The 18,562-nt window shown below is 49.1% G+C and overlaps 1 protein-coding gene across 1 annotated transcript in view; it reads right to left on the bottom strand.

Moving 5' to 3' along the window:
• Positions 1-18,562, bottom strand: part of LOC149453256 (uncharacterized) — a 65,883-nt gene that overhangs the window by 19,270 nt on the left and 28,051 nt on the right. The gene's annotated exons all lie outside the window — the stretch shown is intronic.

The following is an 18,562-nucleotide window of genomic DNA, read 5'->3' as shown; positions in this document are numbered from 1 at the left end:
AACCGGAGAAAGAATAGAGCAAACAACCAAACCATACCAGATAATAGAGTTTTGTGTTTTGGTGAAGAACAGAGATGGACTTTCATCCACCTCATTTCTTAGAAACAGGATATGAGAGATGGACCTTCCTCCACCTCATTTCTTGGAAACAGGACAAGAGAGATGGACTTTCCTCCACCTCATTTCTTGGAAACAGGACATGAGAGATAGACCTTCCTCTAACTCCTTGCTTAGAAACAGGACATTAGAGATGGACCTTCCTCCACCTCATTTCTTAGAAACAGGACATGAGAGGTGGACTTTTCTCCACCTCATGTCTTAGAAAAAGGACATTCGAGATGGTCCTTCCTCCACCTCACTGCTTGCAAACAGGACATGAGAGATGGACCTTCCTCCACCTCATTTCTTGGAAACAGGATATAAGAGATGGACTTTTCTCCACCTCATTTCTTGGAAACCGGACATGAGAGATGGACCTTCCTCCACCTCATTTTTTAGAAACAGGATGTGAGAAATGGACCTTTCTCCACCTCATTTCTTAAAAAAAGGACATTCGAGATGGACCTTCCTCCACCTCATTTTTTAGAAACAGGACATGAGAGGTGGACTTTTCTCCACCTCATGTCTTAGAAAAAGGACATTCGAGATGGTCCTTCCTCCACCTCACTGCTTGCAAACAGGACATGAGAGATGGACCTTCCTCCACCTCATTTCTTGGAAACAGGACATTAGAGATGGTCCTTCCTCCACCTCATTTCTTGGAAACAGGACATGAGAGGTGGACCTTTCTCCACCTCATTTCTTAGAAAAAGGACATTCGAGATGGACCTTCCTCCGCCTCATTTCTTAGAAACAGGACATGAGAGATAGACCTTCCTCCACCTAATTTTTTTGAAAACAGAACGTGAGAGATGGACCTTCCTCCACCTTTCTTAGAAACAGGACATAATAGATGGACCTTTCTCCACCTCATTTCTTAGAAAAAGGACATTCGAGATGGACCTTCCTCCACCTCATTTCTTGGAAACAGGACATGAGAGGTGGACCTTTCTCCACCTCCTTTCTTAGAAACAGGACATAAGCCGTGTGTTGAGCACCTGAAAAATGTAGTCCTGCCATGCTTCCATGTGTAGTGCTACCCCCACAGGAGCCACTGGTAGATGTCCCATTTCCCTCCTTGGAGTACAAGTAGCATTTTCTGCATGCATTCAACGGGTCAAAAGATCAGTCTAGGGGTTTCTCTCTGTTTTTTTTTTAACTGGGGAATGATGAACTTGAGTAGAGATGAGAAGTATGGGATACCCTGGAACTGCAAAACTGTACATCTTGAGGACTTTATTGCACAACCTCTGGCTGCACTGCATAACACTTGGCTGTATTGCACAACTCCTGGCTGCTCTGCACTTTGCAAAAGAAATGTCCCACAGGATTTCTAGACGGACAGTGACCTGTACTCCTTCCAGAGTCTTCCTCCCGGTCCCCCTCCCACGAGCTTCCCCCCGGCCCCTCTCCCACGAGCTTCCCCCCGACCCCTCTCCCACGAGCTTCCCCCCGACCCCTCTCCCATGAGCTTCCCCCCCGACCCCTCTCCCACGAGCTTCCCCCCCGACCCCTCTCCCACGAGCTTTCCCCCGGCCCCTCTCCCACGAGCTTTCCCCCGACCCCTCTCCCACGAGCTTCCCCCCGACCCCTCTCCCACGAGCTTCCCCCCGGCCTCTCTCCCACGAGCTTCCCCCCCACCCCTCTCCCACGAGCTTCCCCCCCACCCCTCTCCCACAAGCTTCCCCCCGACCCCTCTCCCACGAGCTTTCCCCCGACCCCTCTCCCACGAGCTTTCCCCCGACCCCTCTCCCACGAGCTTTCCCCCGACCCCTCTCCCACGAGCTTTCCCCCGACCCCTCTCCCACGAGTTTTCCCCCGACCCCTCTCCCACGAGCTTCCCCCCGGCCTCTCTCCCACGAGCTTCCCCCCGGCCTCTCTCCCACGAGCTTCCCCCCGGCCTCTCTCCCACAAGCTTCCTTCTTACCACAGTGGATCCTTGATCTAAGATCTCTAAATAGGCCCCCCCCAGCTAAGCCTAGCTGGGACCTTGGTATATTCATACTGGCTTCCTCCCAGAATTCTTGCTGCAGAACTGGACCCAGGAAAACTGCCACTCCCTCAAGCTTTAGAATACATATGGGTTCTCCCCTCCACCTTCTGGGCACACCCCCCCAGGGATTGCCTGGAGCCCATAGATATTCAGACCGCCTGCTACGCTTCTAGAAGACAGGTAGAAGCAGCAGAACAGCAGCCCAAAACAATCAACCCCTGCTCCACTAATTACAGAGGAGTTAAACTAAATGCACCTACTCAAGCTAGGAGGGTGCTACACATGTATTCTGCCATGTGAAAAACTTGTTAATTTCATTCCGATGCCATAACTAGGACACGGCCGACGCCATAACTAGGACACGGCCGATGCCATAACTAGGACACGGCCGACGCCATAACTAGGACACGGCCGACGCCATAACTAGGACACGGCCGATGCCATAACTAGAACATGACTGATGCCATAACTAGAACATGACTGATGCCATAACTATGGGGGTCATTGCATTACACTTTTTGTGCAAGTTTTCTTGAAGAAAATGACAGAATTTGATCTTGAATGGATTGGGTCTCAGATGCACACATTATACGTGATGTTAGCCCCTTGCACATGTGGCAACAGACAAAACAGAACAACAATTTGTACAATTTTTGTTTATTTCACTTCGCTTGTAATTTTCTTTAAAAAAATAAAGTATTTTTCAATAATACAAAAAAGGCATAAAAAAAAAATTTACAGTACAGACATCAGAAATGAAACCGTGCTTCTATGGTTGGCTTTGACTCCCTCGTCTGGGCCGTTTTCGCACCCTTCTTACAGACCGACTTGCAGCAGGAGGCTGACATACACGGCTAGTGTCAGAAGGACGAGGAACAGGCACGTCCTCCACCCTCGGCTCACTCTGCTGCCCTTGCAATAAAAGAGTGGCCTGGCTCAGTAGGTCAACCGCCTGCCGGAGTGCAGCATGGCTGCCCGTCATTTGCTCCATGACGTCACGCTGCTGCTGTATGTGGGTGTTGAAGGCCTTTTCCATGGCCTTATAGTGGCGCTTCTGCTCTTTGAATTGGGCCTCTCGGAGACGCAGCATTCGTCGGTTCGCAAGCAGCTTCCGTCTCTCTATTTCCATCAGCTGCCGCATCTGCCGGTGGCGGTGTCTCGATTGTCGGCTTGTAGTTGGTGCTACTTTCTCACGGTGGTTTGAAGGTGCTGCAGGACTTTCTGACACAGCAGAGGACCGAGAAGGAGCTGGAGACAGCTGTGTGGGGGATACCTCATAGCAGCCATCAAAAGAGTCTTCGTCTGAAATTCAAAAATGGGTGACACAAAAATTTAGCAACAAGGTATTCTGAAATCTGAAGTTTAGGTATGATCCTCAGTGCATGGTTGTGTTGGTCCAGTTTGGAGCGATGTAAGCATGCTGGCCTAATATCTGTAGGATCTCCACTGGTAGTGGAGAATCCCTGTGGCAGTCACTGCAATCGTCAGGTCCTGTGCCAAAGGCCTTCCCTTCTACATCAGGAACCGAAGGGGAGGGGGTTACTCTCTCGGCACTGCCTTGTATTGTTTCAATGAATACAAGGCGTTCTCTGATTGGACAAAGTGAAGATCACAACGTCATGACGTCACTGCACTGCTTGTAGGCAGGTGTTGGGCTGCAGTTTGCCTACCGACCTGAAGTTGGCATTGTGCCGCTTCATCAAGCTGGCAGTAAACCACTGGGGACTAATTTGTCCCCTATTATGGGCTCCAGGTGGCCATCTTGAGGAAACTTCCCACCCTTATTGAATGCCTAAATCCTGTGAGATTTGGGAGGCCATCTTGGCAATGTAAGGAGAGGTACCTGGCCAAAAGGGAAAGAGTAGGTTTCCCCTTGCAGTGTTCTTGGAACTGCCCTCCACCCTTGAATAAACTGCAAGGATTTGGGGGATCTCAGGGTGACCCAGTAATCTGGATACCTCCTCCAGCAGACGTGCTCCTCAGGAATTCTGTGATCACTACAGTGCCTTGCTGACAGACATTAACTTTCTGTGATCATTCAGTACAAACTAATGCTTTCAGTACCAACATGTGTTGACTTGTCCCACCTTTTGGGTATGTTCTCTCCATCTCACCTAGTCAGAGAATGCCTTGTATTCACAAAAAAAAAAAAAATACAGGGTGTTCTATGAATGGTTGCAGTATTGAGCAGGCAACAGGACCTGGAAGATTGGGGTGGTCACTGTCACCTTCCATAGGGATCGCTCTGGTATGAGATATGAATATTTACATTGGTCCAAGCCCATACCTGGTCCAAGCTGGACCAATGCGAGTACGGCCAAACCTGGTCCAAGCTGGACCAATGCGAGTGCGGCCCTGGTCCAATGCGAGTGCGGCCGTACCTGGTCCAAGCTGGACCAATGCGAGTGCGGCCGTACCTGGTCCAAGCTGGACCAATGCGAGTGCGGCCGTACCTGGTCCAAGCTGGACCAATGCGAGTGCGGCCGTACCTGGTCCAAGCTGGACCAATGCGAGTGCGGCCGTACCTGGTCCAAGCTGGACCAATGCGAGTGCGGCCGTACCTGGTCCAAGCTGGACCAATGCGAGTACGGCTGGACCAATGCGAGTGCGGCCGTACCTGGTCCAAGCTGGACCAATGCGAGTGCGGCCGTACCTGGTCCAAGCTGGATCAATGCGAGTACGGCCGTACCTGGTCCAAGCTGGACCAATGCGAGTACGGCCGTACCTGGTCCAAGCTGGACCAATGCAAGTATGGCCATACCAGAACCATACTGGAACTTAGCAAAATACATAAAAAAATGCACTGGAATGGAGTGTGGTGTAAACTGTAAGCAAAAACACATCCGGAACACATCCAGAGTGCATTTCTGTGGTGTGAACTGGCCCTTAGAGATGTTCCTAGTCTGACAATACACAAGTCTGGTAATGGAGGTGTCAGTTGTATAGGCGTACAGGGTGGATTGGTGTCAGCTTTGCACATTACTCATCAACATACATGCTCCATCTCCCGTCTCATCTACATTTTGGAGATCTGATGTCTGAGAATAGTCCAGCACCTCGAAATCCTCCTGGGTGGCATTCGCCTCTTCTGTGTCAGTCAACATAATGTCTGGTAATAAACACAAATTGGTCAGCTTGCTATTCTAATCCCAGATACAGTTTTAATCGGATTACAATTCGCTTTACATGTTACCTGGATGTCTACATTTAAATGAAGTTTAGTACAGCAGGGACTGGTTACATGATTGTGATGGTCCTAACATACACACCTGTATGCTAGGTGCAGTTTTGCCCTCCGTCCTGTAGGTAGCACTGTGCCATTATAGACAGTGAGGAGTCTGTTGGGTGAAAGGCACTTCCATGGGCTTTGTTAGTCTCGAAGAGAGGTCAGTTGCCTGATTGTGATCTCTTGAGATCTCAGGCAGCCGTCTTTATGTGGGACTCCATATAATAGGGTGACCTGTGTCATTGGAGCATGTTAGGAGCGAGTCATAGGTCAGGGACCTGTGTAAGCATGCCCACACCTGGTCCAAGCTGGACCAATGCCGGCAGGCCCACACCTGGTCCAAGCTGGACCAATGCCGGCAGGCCCACACCTGGTCCAAGCTGGACCAATGCCGGCAGGCCCACACCTGGTCCAAGCTGGACCAATGCCGGCAGGCCCACACCTGGTCCAAGCTGGACCAATGCCGGCAGGCCCACACCTGGTCCAAGCTGGACCAATGCCGGCAGGCCCACACCTGGACCAATGCCGGCAGGCCCACACCTGGACCAATGCCGGCAGGCCCACACCTGGACCAATGCCGGCAGGCCCACCCCTGGTCCAAGCTGGACCAATGCCGGCAGGCCCACCCCTGGTCCAAGCTGGACCAATGCCGGCAGGCCCACCCCTGGTCCAAGCTGGACCAATGCCGGCAGGCCCACCCCTGGTCCAAGCTGGACCAATGCCGGCAGGCCCACCCCTGGTCCAAGCTGGACCAATGCCGGCAGGCCCACCCCTGGTCCAAGCTGGACCAATGCCGGCAGGCCCACCCCTGGTCCAAGCTGGACCAATGCCGGCAGGCCCACCCCTGGTCCAAGCTGGACCAATGCCGGCAGGCCCACCCCTGGTCCAAGCTGGACCAATGCAGGCATGCCCACCCCTGGTCCAAGCTGGACCAATGCAGGCATGCCCACCCCTGGTCCAAGCTGGACCAATGCAGGCATGCCCACCCCTGGTCCAAGCTGGACCAATGCAGGCATGCCCACCCCTGGTCCAAGCTGGACCAATGCAGGCATGCCCACCCCTGGTCCAAGCTGGACCAATGCAGGCATGCCCACCCCTGGTCCAAGCTGGGCCAATGCAGGCATGCCCACCCCTGGTCCAAGCTGGGCCAATGCAGGCATGCCCACCCCTGGTCCAAGCTGGGCCAATGCAGGCATGCCCACCCCTGGTCCAAGCTGGGCCAATGCAGGCATGCCCACCCCTGGTCCAAGCTGGGCCAATGCAGGCATGCCCACCCCTGGTCCAAGCTGGGCCAATGCAGGCATGCCCACCCCTGGTCCAAGCTGGACCAATGCAGGCATGCCCACCCCTGGTCCAAGCTGGACCAATGCAGGCATGCCCACCCCTGGTCCAAGCTGGACCAATGCAGGCATGCCCACCCCTGGTCCAAGCTGGACCAATGCAGGCATGCCCACCCCTGGTCCAAGCTGGACCAATGCAGGCATGCCCACCCCTGGTCCAAGCTGGACCAATGCAGGCATGCCCACCCCTGGTCCAAGCTGGACCAATGCAGGCATGCCCACCCCTGGTCCAAGCTGGACCAATGCAGGCATGCCCACCCCTGGTCCAAGCTGGACCAATGCAGGCATGCCCACCCCTGGTCCAAGCTGGACCAATGCAAGCATGCCCACACCTGGTCCAAGCTGGACCAATGCAGGCATGCCCACACCTGGTCCAAGCATGCCAATACCTGGTCCAAGCTGGTCCAATGCAGGCATGCCCACCCCTGGTCCAAGCTGGACCAATGCAAGCATGCTCATACCTGGTCCAAGCTGGACCAATGCAAGCATGCTCATACCTGGACCAATGCAAGCATGCTCATACCTGGTCCAAGCTGGACCAATGCAAGCATGCTCATACCTGGTCCAAGCTGGACCAATGCAAGCATGCTCATACCTGGTCCAAGCTGGACCAATGCAAGCATGCTCATACCTGGTCCAAGCTGGACCAATGCAAGCATGCTCATACCTGGTCCAAGCTGGACCAATGCAAGCATGCTCATACCTGGTCCAAGCTGGACCAATGCAAGCATGCTCATACCTGGTCCAAGCTGGACCAATGTAAGTATAAAGCATGTGACCATGGTGGTTGAGGTTTCTGTCCTGAGAGCACGCTCAATGTGCGCACACAGTTCCTGGTCCTGGTTTGTGATCGGGAGCTGGTAGGACAGGCCTGTGACAGCCAATCGCATGTTTGAGAAGTTTGTCCCGCCCCCTGATTTTAGGACCCCATTAAAAGGGGCAAGAAGGGGTTAACATTCTGACTGACAAATCACGCACATCTATAATAATGGAATAGAACACCTACCAGTTTGGTCAGAATCAGATTCACCTGCCCCAGTAGCCATGTCTTCTACAAAAAAAATAAATAAATAAATTACGGACCTATTTATTGAACTCTTGTATGCAGCACGAATGTTAAAATGTCTCACCCATAATATCTGTATCATAATCTCCCTTGATTCCAGTCAGAATGTCGTATTGCAAGACAATCTCCAAATCCTTTTCGTAATCCGTCAGGCTGGGGTCTGGGGAGGTTCCTCCCCCGCTCCGGATGGAAGTCCTGCGACGCTCCCGGTATTTGCGGATGATGCTCCTGACAAATGACATTGAAGTTTGGTAGCGTTAGAACATTCATAATGTGTGGAATTAACATGCATGTGATGGGTTGGAAGTTTAAAGATGAATTTGGTTTGGCAAAAGTCACAGTTTTACTGATAAATATTCTCTTCGCATTTTCAAAACAGCACCCCCCGTGTGCGGATCTGTGCAAATATACAATTGATGCTTGTGTGGACAATGCCTTACCAAATTACTGTAAGTGCAGATTAGGGATGAGATGGGTCCGGTCTGAACAAGGCCCAAAACCTAGTTCAGCAGAGGATGTGGGAAGCCGTCACATGATCGCCTCCTTGATTCTGCCAAAGTGGGCTCGGACCAAGTTCAGACCCCGCGGCCATATTAGGTCAATGACCTAACGGCCATCATGGGCGTATCAGGCCAAGGTAACGGCCATCATGGGCGTATCAGGCCAAGGTAACGGCCATCATGGGCGTATCAGGCCAAGGTAACGGCCATCATGGGCGTATCAGGCCAAGGTAACGGCCATCATGGGCGTATCAGGCCAAGGTAACGGCCATCATGGGCGTATCAGGCCAAGGTAACGGCCATCATGGGCGTATCAGGCCAAGGTAACGGCCATCATGGGCGTATCAGGCCAAGGTAACGGCCATCATGGGCGTATCAGGCCAAGGTAACGGCCATCATGGGCGTATCAGGCCAAGGTAACGGCCATCATGGGCGTATCAGGCCAAGGTAACGGCCATCATGGGCGTATCAGGCCAAGGTAACGGCCATCATGGGCGTATCAGGCCAAGGTAACGGCCATCATGGGCGTATCAGGCCAAGGTAACGGCCATCATGGGCGTATCAGGCCAAGGTAACGGCCATCATGGGCGTATCAGGCCAAGGTAACGGCCATCATGGGCGTATCAGGCCAAGGTAACGGCCATCATGGCCCTATCAGGCCAAGGTAACGGCCATCATGGGCGTATCAGGCCAAGGTAACGGCCATCATGGGCGTATCAGGCCAAGGTAACGGCCATCATGGGCGTATCAGGCCAAGGTAACGGCCATCATGGCCCTATCAGGCCAAGGTAACGGCCATCGTGGCCCTATCAGGCCAAGGTAACGGCCATCATGGCCCTATCAGGTCAATGTAATGGTCATGTGGCCATATCAGGTTAATGACATTAGGAGCATGTGATCTGGTGACAGCTTCCTACAGGTTCTGAACTGGTTTTCCACCAAACCCAGTTCTTTCCTGGTACAGAATATATGCAGGTTGATTAGAAGCAGCTACAATGGCTGGGGGCAAGGCTCTGTTTTAGCAACGATGAGAACCGTGAACCATGCAACATTGAAAAATGTCACCAAAATAAGCAGACATCATACAATCATCCTAGATCATTTTCAAGATATACAAGCAAGAGAAATAAATGTTTGGCCTACCTTTTAATGTCGTTAATCTTCCGTCTGCAGTGCGTCCAGTCCCTCCGTTGCGGTGCGACGGCATTCACAGCTTGGGCAATAAGAAGCCAAATTTGCTTTTTCTCGGCTGGATTCAAGCGCCGCGCCCTAGTGCCGCACAGTTCTGCATAATAGGGCACAGTGTGAGTCACCAGGACTCGGTTCTCCTGTGCCGTCCAGGTTAAATTCTGCTTCCGGCTATCCCGGCTACTTTTGCCTCTTCGCCTCGTCATCATGGCTGAGGGGGATGCAGCGGGGTTTGCAGACATACCTATACACAAAGCAAAACCTCCAGCACCTTGTGATATGAATGGGGCAAGTTCATATAGCTGTGAATATGACATTTACCCAACATGGAGAGCAGGCGAAGCTTTGACTGTAACTTAAAAGTTGCCAAAATCAAGAGTTCAAACGACTGGATGGTGCAGTTATTGCGTTCAGTTCATCAATTAATCCTTTTTTTGAGGGAAAACAAACGTTAACGCCGCAACCCAATTTTGCAACTTTGGCTTTGAAAAAAGATTAATACATTCCAGTGGACGAATGTCACAAACATTTGCCCAGTCATCACAAATTCTGACTGCATTTTGCTTTAAAGTAAAACTCTAGCCTAAAGCTAACTAGTCTTAAAATTGGAGAGAGGGGGGGAGGGGGGAGGGAGAGGGGGGGGCAGAGAGAGAGGATAGAGAGGGGGGAGGAGAGAGAGAGGAGAGAGAGAGGGGGGAAGGAGAGATGGGGAGGTGAGAGAGGGAGGGGGAGGGGAGAGAGGGGGAGAGAGAGAGGGAGGAAGGAGAGGGATAGAGAGAGGGGGAGAGACAAAGAGGGAGGAAGGAGAGGGATAGAGAGAGGGGGAGAGACAAAGAGGGAGGAAGGAGAGGGGGAGAGAGAGGGGGAGAGAGAAAGAGGGAGGAAGGAGAGGGGGAGAGAGAGGGGGAGAGAGAAAGAGGGAGGAAGGAGAGGGGGAGAGAGAGAGGAAAGAGAGAAAGAGAAAAAGAGAAAGAAAGAAAAAAAAGAAAGAAGAAAAAGAAAGAAAGAAAAAAGGATGTACCACGTTCCAAATTATTATGCAAATTCTATTTAAGTGTCACAAAAATGAAATATTTTGTTTTTCAGTTTAACTCATGGATGGCATTGTGTGTCAGGGCTATTTTGATCACTGAAAACAATCTCGGACACCTGTGATAATTAGATTGGCCGGTGAGCCCAATTTAAGGAAAAAACTACTGAAGGCGGGTGTTCCACATTATTAAGCAGAGCACCATTTTCAAGCAATATGGGGAAGAAAAAGGATCTCTCTGCTGCCGAAAAGAGTAAAATAGTTCAATGCCTTGGACGAGGTATGAAAACATTAGATATTTCATGAAAACTTAAGCGTGATCATCGCACTATTAAGAGATTTGTGGCTGATTCAGAGCACAGACGGGTTTGTGCAGATAAAGGCGCATTGAGGAAGATTTCTGCCAGATCCATGCATCGGATCAAGAGAGCAGCTGCTAAAATACCATTACATAGCAGCAAACAGATATTTGAAGTTGCTGGTGCCTCTGGACTCCCACGAACATCAAGGTGTAGAGTCCTCCAGAGTCTTGCAACTGTACATAAACCTTCTATTCGGCCACCACTAACCAATGCTCACAAGCAGAAACGGCTGCATTGGGCAGAAAAATACATGAAGTCTAATTTTCAAACAGTCCTGTTCACTGATGAGGGCCGTGCAACCCTGGATAGTCCAGATGGATAAAGTAGTGGATTGTTGGTGGACGGCCACCCTGTTCCAACAAGGCTGCGACGTCAGCAAGGCGGTGGTGGAGTCATGTTTTGGGCCGGAATCATGGGAACAGAGCGGGTCAGCCCCTTTAGAACCCCCGAAGGTGTAAAGATGACCTCTGCAAAGTATGTGGAGTTTATGACTGACCACTTTCTTCCCTGGTACAGAAGGAAGAACTATACTTTCCGTAATAAAATCATCTTCATGCATGATCTCATGCTGTAAAGAATACCTCTGCATCAATGGCCGTTATGGGGATAAAAGGAGAGAAAGTCATGGTGTGGCCTCCATCCTCCCCTGACCTCAATCCTATTGAGAACCTTTGGAGCATCCTCAAGCAAAAGATCTATGAGGGTGGGAGGAAGTTTACATCCAAACAGCAGCTCTGGGAGGCTATTCTGACATCTTGCAAACAAATTCAAGCAGAAACTGTCCAAAAACTCACAAGTTCAATGGATGGAAGACTTGTGAAGCTGCTATCAAATAAGGGGTCCTATGTTACAATGTAATGTGACCTGTTAAAATGTCTAAAAAGTTCAAATGTTGTTAAAAGTTTGATTGAAATAGCTTTTGATTTCAGTAAATATGCTGCAAACACAACAAATGACAATTTTTAGTTCTTTACAACCTATAAAGGGTTTTGAAACTTACTGTGCGTAATAATTTGGAACAGTGCATTGTAAGTGTTTTATGTTTAAAAAAAAATACTGTTATCATTAGGAGGTTTGTTCAATAAAATTTGAATTGTACTCTTAATAGTTGATAACATGAGAATTATGCTGTTATTTACATCAATTATTTAGGTAAATGAGAAAAATATCATTTGTATAATAATTTGGAACACGGTGTATGTACTTACCTATTTTCAGCCCCGTCCGGTCATGTGATCTGGCTTCCCTGTGTCAGCCAGCGGCAGCCGCAGGTGAGAGGAGGGAGCGCCAACAATGGATGGGGCCCGGGTGATGTCACTGCTCCTATACATAACCAGCTGTTGTCAGGCGCTCTCTCCTCTCCCCTGCAGCCAGCACTGGTTGACACAGGGGATCTCATGACCAGACTGGAGTGGCCTAAAAATCGGTATGTGTATATATATCTATCTTTCTTACACAGGTTAGTCAGCAGAGGTGGGAGGGAACATTTTTAAGGCTAGTTAGGTTTAGGCTGGAATTCTACTGTAATATGTTGATTTCCTATGAGCTTCACTGCCATCTAGTGGCCATAATGCCTCAACCAGGAAAATCATGTTTTTTTTCTTTTGTTTTAAATATAAATAGATGTAGCCAGGTAGATTCCCCTACTTCTAATACTTGTGGCAATACCACATACAGTATATATGTGGATTTGTACCCTTAGGACCATGAAATAATTGTATGCATTTATATTTACACTTTTCTCTTATGTAAATGTATTTTTCTTCATTCAAAAGGAGAGAAAAGTACAGGGGGTGGGTTTTAGAGAGTGATCTCTGTGATAGCCTGTGAACTGCTATCACAGTGTAATGTGGAGCTGCTCCTATCAGCTCCCAGTCATTATTACGAGACTTGGAGCTGTCAGTAACAACTCTGTGTCGGGAGTGTGCCACGAACCACAGTTGGACATATACTTGGCGCCTCGGAGGAAGGCCCGCCTCCAATGTAGCACCTCGGAGGAAGGCTCGCCTCCAGTGTGTCACCTCAGAAAACGGCCCACCTCCAGTATGGAGCCCCAGAAAAAGGCTCACCTCCAACGTGAAGCCCCGGTAAAACACCCATCTCCAACGTGGCACCCCGGAGGAAGGCATACCTCCAACGTGGCGCCCCGGAGGAAGGCCCACCTCCAATCTGGCTCCCCAGAGGAAGGCTCACCTCCAATCTGGCTCCCCAGAGGAAGGCCCACCTCCAATCTGGCTCCCCGGAGGAAGGCCCACCTCCAATCTGGCTCCCCGGAGGAAGGCCCACCTCCAATCTGACTCCCCAGAGGAAGGCCCACCTCCAATCTGGCTCCCCGGAGGAAGGCCCACCTCCAATGTTGCTCCCCGGAGGAAGGCCCACCTCCAATCTGGCTCCCCGGAGGAAGGCCCACCTCCAATCTGGCTCCCCGGCGGAAGGCCCACCTCCAATCTGGCTCCCCGGCGGAAGGCCCACCTCCAATGTGGCTCCCTGGAGGAAGGCTCACCTCTAATGTGGCTCCCCAGAGGAAGGCTCACCTCTAATGTGGCTCCCCAGAGGAAGGCTCACCTCTAATGTGGCTCCCCAGAGGAAGGCTCACCTCTAATGTGGCTCCCCAGAGGAAGGCTCACCTCTAATGTGGCTCCCCAGAGGAAGGCTCACCTCTAATGTGGCTCCCCAGAGGAAGGCTCACCTCTAATGTGGCTCCCCAGAGGAAGGCTCACCTCTAATGTGGCTCCCCAGAGGAAGGCTCACCTCTAATGTGGCTCCCCAGAGGAAGGCTCACCTCTAATGTGGCTCCCCAGAGGAAGGCTCACCTCTAATGTGGCTCCCCAGAGGAAGGCTCACCTCTAAAGTGGTGCCTTGGAAAGAGGACCACCTCCAAGATGCCACATATGTGTGTGATGCTGGCGGAATTATTAGTTCAAAAAAAAAGTTAAATCAAAACAACAAAAGTTGATCTTTTTCCTGGTGTGTGGATTTGAAATGTAACTGGTTGATGAACCATCAGTGACCGTCTAAAGCTTCATTAGTACAACTCAAGTTGTTATTCCCCAGGTCAATGGGGAATAGAATCATTGTTTTTTATTTGCCAAAGAGTAGAAATCAAACAACATTGCATTAACTCATGTGAAGAGGAGTTATTAAGACAGACATGTGAACACAGATGTAAAGCAATTGCACAGTTTTGGTTCTTTGGCTAAATAACGAGGTTAGCAAAATCCATTCAACCAGGTAGATTAGTCAGTTGGATATTCATGACATGTTGAGGTTAGGTACATTGTCCATTATGAATGATCTTGTCTGCAAATGAATGGCGTTGGCAATAATGGGAAGAAATGCAAAAACAGTCGCCACCGTATAAAGTCTTATAAATGATGTCATAGTGTTTTTTGGGTGGAATGTGTGAAGAGATGTTTTTGGGGAAATTTCACCAATGGTGCACATAGTGCTTACCAAAAGGTCTTCGAAGTTTGGGCATACAAGAACCTTTGAGTCCAAAATACTAGCAACAACTTACAATGCCAGTCGACAACTTTGCCCCCAGCTACATCACTAACCTAGTCTCAAAATACCAACCAAACCAATTCTCTTCTCCTGCTCTCTAGCTCCCTCGTCGCCTCTTCCTGTGCTGGCCTCCAATACTCTTCCAGAGCCTCTCCCATCCTCTGGAACTCTATGCCCAAGTCTATGTGATGGTCATCTACTCAACCCACCTTTTAGGCGATGGTTAAAAACCCATTGTAAAACGGAACCGACCCCAGACTGCGCTTGGGTATTTCCGTTAGACTACACTTCCCCGTCCGAACACCGACAACAGACACCACAGCTGACCATACAAGACTAGACGACACCAGTCTTTCTGAACATGGAACTCTTTATTTGAAACTCGAACTGCCTTTTTATACACTCAGGGGACAATCCCCCCTCTCTGCATAATGACACAGGGCAGGGCAATCTACACTTAGCAACAAGAGACACACAGGTATTCAAACTTCACACCAGCAGACAGTCCCATCAGGAGGGAGGGCTGCTGGAGACACCCCTCACTAAGCTAATACACATAATAGGGATATGCGGTGCTGAGACAGGGGTCTCCCCACCTCTCTAAAGTGAGCTGGGTTCCATGGGCCCCCCCACCCAAAGTGACTCCAGTCACACCCATCTCATTCGAGAAGTCTTTCCTGCTTCTTTTGACTTTCTCCATCAGCTCATCCCCCACCGTTATTACCTTTTGGATCACATGACCCTCCCTTTTAGAATGTACGGTCTAACGAGCAGGTCCCTCTGATTCCTCTTGTACTGAATTGGATTTCAACTGTCTCCTTCCATTTTGTAAAGTGCTGTGCAAACGGTTGGTGCTATATAAATCCTGCATTATAATAATTATAAAGTTGATGCACAAGGATAATGTAGACCACCCATTTTGAACTTTTGTACCTTACGGACACCCTTGAAATTATTTTCGGGAAACCGCTGCTAAAAGCAAGTCTTTGGTTCTCAAAAATGCCTTTTGAATTGAGGGCCAGTGGGAAGAATCCCCAGAACCCTGGTTGGGAATGGCTGATGTAGACTTTTATCCCTGTTGTATGGATTTGCTAATATATTTAGCATTGTGTCCACCTTGGCAAAAAGAAGAGATCTACGATTGTAGAAAAGGTTCAGCATTCCGTATCTGTGCACCCAACAGGTAAATAAAAAGTGTAGCTTTAGTGATGCCACAATCTTTGTAAGTTCAGGTCTGGCATAAAGATTTAGAGAAGGAAACACGGCTGTTGGGTAAGTATGAATGTAGGTAGTCTTTCATATACCATCCAGTATTTATATAATTTAAAGCCTTCTGTGCAGGGCTTTTTTTTTCCCCAGTGGGAACATGGGGCGCAGTTCTGGCACCTTCAGCACTGAATGTATGTAATGGCAAGGTATGCTGAGGGGTCATAAGTAAATGGGGACCGGGGGAGGCAGAAATAAGATATAGGGAGGGCCGGGCTCCCGACGGAAGGCGAGAGGCCCGCTCCCGACGGAAGGCGAGAGGCCCGCTCCCGAGGTGCGGCCACGTAAGAGGTATATTCCTCTTAGAACATAAACTCCCATCAATAAACCCACTACTGGTAGAAGGATTGCTCTGTTCCCTTAATGGTGGGCATGAGGTCCTCCCTTAGTTTAATAACTTTTACTGTGGCAAACCATTCTGCCAAGGTCGGGGGAATCCATCTGACACCAGAGGACAGTGGTGCAAGCCATTACTACGTTGATTAAATAGGGGAGCACCAAGCTGTTCAATGAAGAAAGAAGAAGACCAGGTCATTGGGAACTGGGATGTCTGAATTTCTGAAGAACACTGGAGCGCCAATAAAGTGGGGTTTGCTGGGGCATCCCCAGAAGACATGGTGGATAGCGCCCTCAGCTTCCTCCACACTCCCCACTTCTTCAACAAAGATTTACAGGAACAGTCTGGACCATTGGCTGAAATTGAGGAAGTCACAGATAACGGTTTACAAACCAAATGCTACCTAAATGCATCAAATTTTTCAGGTTAATCTGTGTATAGGCACATAGCGTACGGATACAGACAGGTGAAGGCAAAGTGAAAGAGCGATTTTTTTTTTTGTTAAAGCAATTTTCGACTCAAGTGGTTACTACAGTCTATTCTGTTTTCTCTAGCGAGCACAAATGCTTGTAGGACATTTCACATGACGTTCACACATTCCATAGAGAGTCTTGCCATTTCGACCCCTTCCGTTCCAGGGACGATTTCTCGTTATTTTTGCACAGGTTAAAAATGTAAAAATTTAGGCCTGCAGATTAGTTACACTCCCCAAACAAACAGGATATATTTTCTGAAAGTAGAGACCCTGGAGAATAAATGGTGGAAGTTGCAATTTTATGTCACATAACATTAGCACAGATGTTCATCAAAACCAGTATTTTCAGAAAAAAACAAAAAACAAAAGAAACAAAAACACCAAGGTTATTTTGGGGCATAAAATCAGAGTATTGAATTTTTTCTTGGTAAATAGAAGATGAAGTTGTGTCCAGTAACTAGATACTAAACATGTCAAGACTTCAAAATAATTTTCCACTCTCCCCGGGCCCCGCGTTCACTATATCCGCTCTCCCCGGGCCCCGCGTTCACTATATCCGCTCTCCCCGGGCCCCGCGTTCACTATATCCGCTCTCCCCGGGCCCCGCGTTCACTATATCAGCTCTCCCTGGGCCCCGCGTTCACTATATCCGCTCTCCCCGGGCCCCGCGTTCCCTATATCCGCTCTCCCCGGACCCCGCGTTCCCTATATCCGCTCTCCCCGGACCCCGCGTTCCCTATATCTGGTCTCCTACAGTACACACAACATGGAAATGCAATTATTTTAGTAAATATAAACTGCTAAATACCTTTTCTCATCAGCAGTATATAGCAGTCTTGTGACTTCTAATAGTGTCCAGCTGAGCACTGGCTAAAACTTGTAGAAGTTTTCATTCTCCTTTGATTGTCCTATGAGGCTGCATGACCCCTGACCCTCTGTCTGGACAGCGCTGATCACATGCACTCTCCCAAGAAAAAAATCTCTCTCTAGCAATATACACCAAACTGAGCATGTGCAGAGCTACTCCACTTGATATGTCTTATCAGGAGATAAGAGGGGAACACTGGAAGAAGGGGAGGATCAGAGAAGACAGAATCAAACAGCCTTTTTACACAATGCAGAAGATTAACCCCTTAGGCTCCACAGTGAGTATAACCAGCATGCTTTACTGCATCTACAGACTGATTGTGCTGTTGTGGGTTTAGTAACACTTTAAGAACTATGGCCGAACCCAGCCTTTGATAGACTCAAAGACTAAGTGTGGGTCCAACCCGACGACCAGAGGCTTAATAGCTCTACTTTATTCTTATATCCAATGCATTACTGGCACTCGGACTCCGACATATTGTACGTGTTGGGAGCATGACTGACACCTTGCCCCCGAAATTTGGAAATTTGTGTCTATATCTTCGCTCCACCTCCCAGCTTTAGAGATAGCCCGCTGCCCCCTACTTTATCCTTCTTCCCGGTTCAGGGGTTGCCTGGAACTGGTAGACATGAAACGTATCTGGTGGACATGTGCTAAAGATAGGCGATTGTGAATACGGGTATAAACTATGGTCAATACAATTCTCCAAATTAATTTGTGAAATAATCCCTGGTAAGCGCTCTCGCATTAACCGATCGGACATGTTACTCGTCCAGAATGAACATTAATTACTCATATTTTCAGAGGCGACAAGACAGACAACAGACAGGGTGTGGAAATCACTGATTCTTAGCTTCGATGAGGTTAACATCGTTTACAGGACACAATAATTAATGAAAAACTTACAGCGATCCTTAACAATACACGTGACAAATTCTTATATACCTGGCAGCCTTGGCCACTTTCCAACTTCCCAATTGACAGTACGCATCTTGGAGCTTTGATTATATGCCATACATTCTGCCATCCCTAGCACTAGCCTCTGGAGCTCTCCTTCCAATTCCCCCTTTTTCTTCTTTTATCCCCATTCTCTTACTTCTTCTCTACCCCATGTCCCCATTTTGCTCTTCCTTCTCTTACTCCTTTTCTTTACCAATTCCATTTGTCAGCTGATTATTTTGGGCATCTTATGTCATTTGTTGGGAACATGACATTATATTGAGGAATGGAGATGGACCTTCCATATGGTGTCCAGTATCTCCTCCTCATTTGTTTAGAACACAGTGTTATATTGAGGAATGGAGATGG

Source organism: Staurois parvus, unplaced genomic scaffold (assembly GCF_062004578.1).
Source record: "Staurois parvus isolate SC_StPar_1 unplaced genomic scaffold, SC_StPar_1.0 ptg000449l, whole genome shotgun sequence".
In the NCBI taxonomy this organism is placed as follows: Eukaryota; Metazoa; Chordata; class Amphibia; order Anura; family Ranidae; genus Staurois; species Staurois parvus.
The sequence above is the reverse complement of the archived record's forward strand: the minus strand, read 5'-3'. Positions and strand labels throughout refer to the sequence as shown.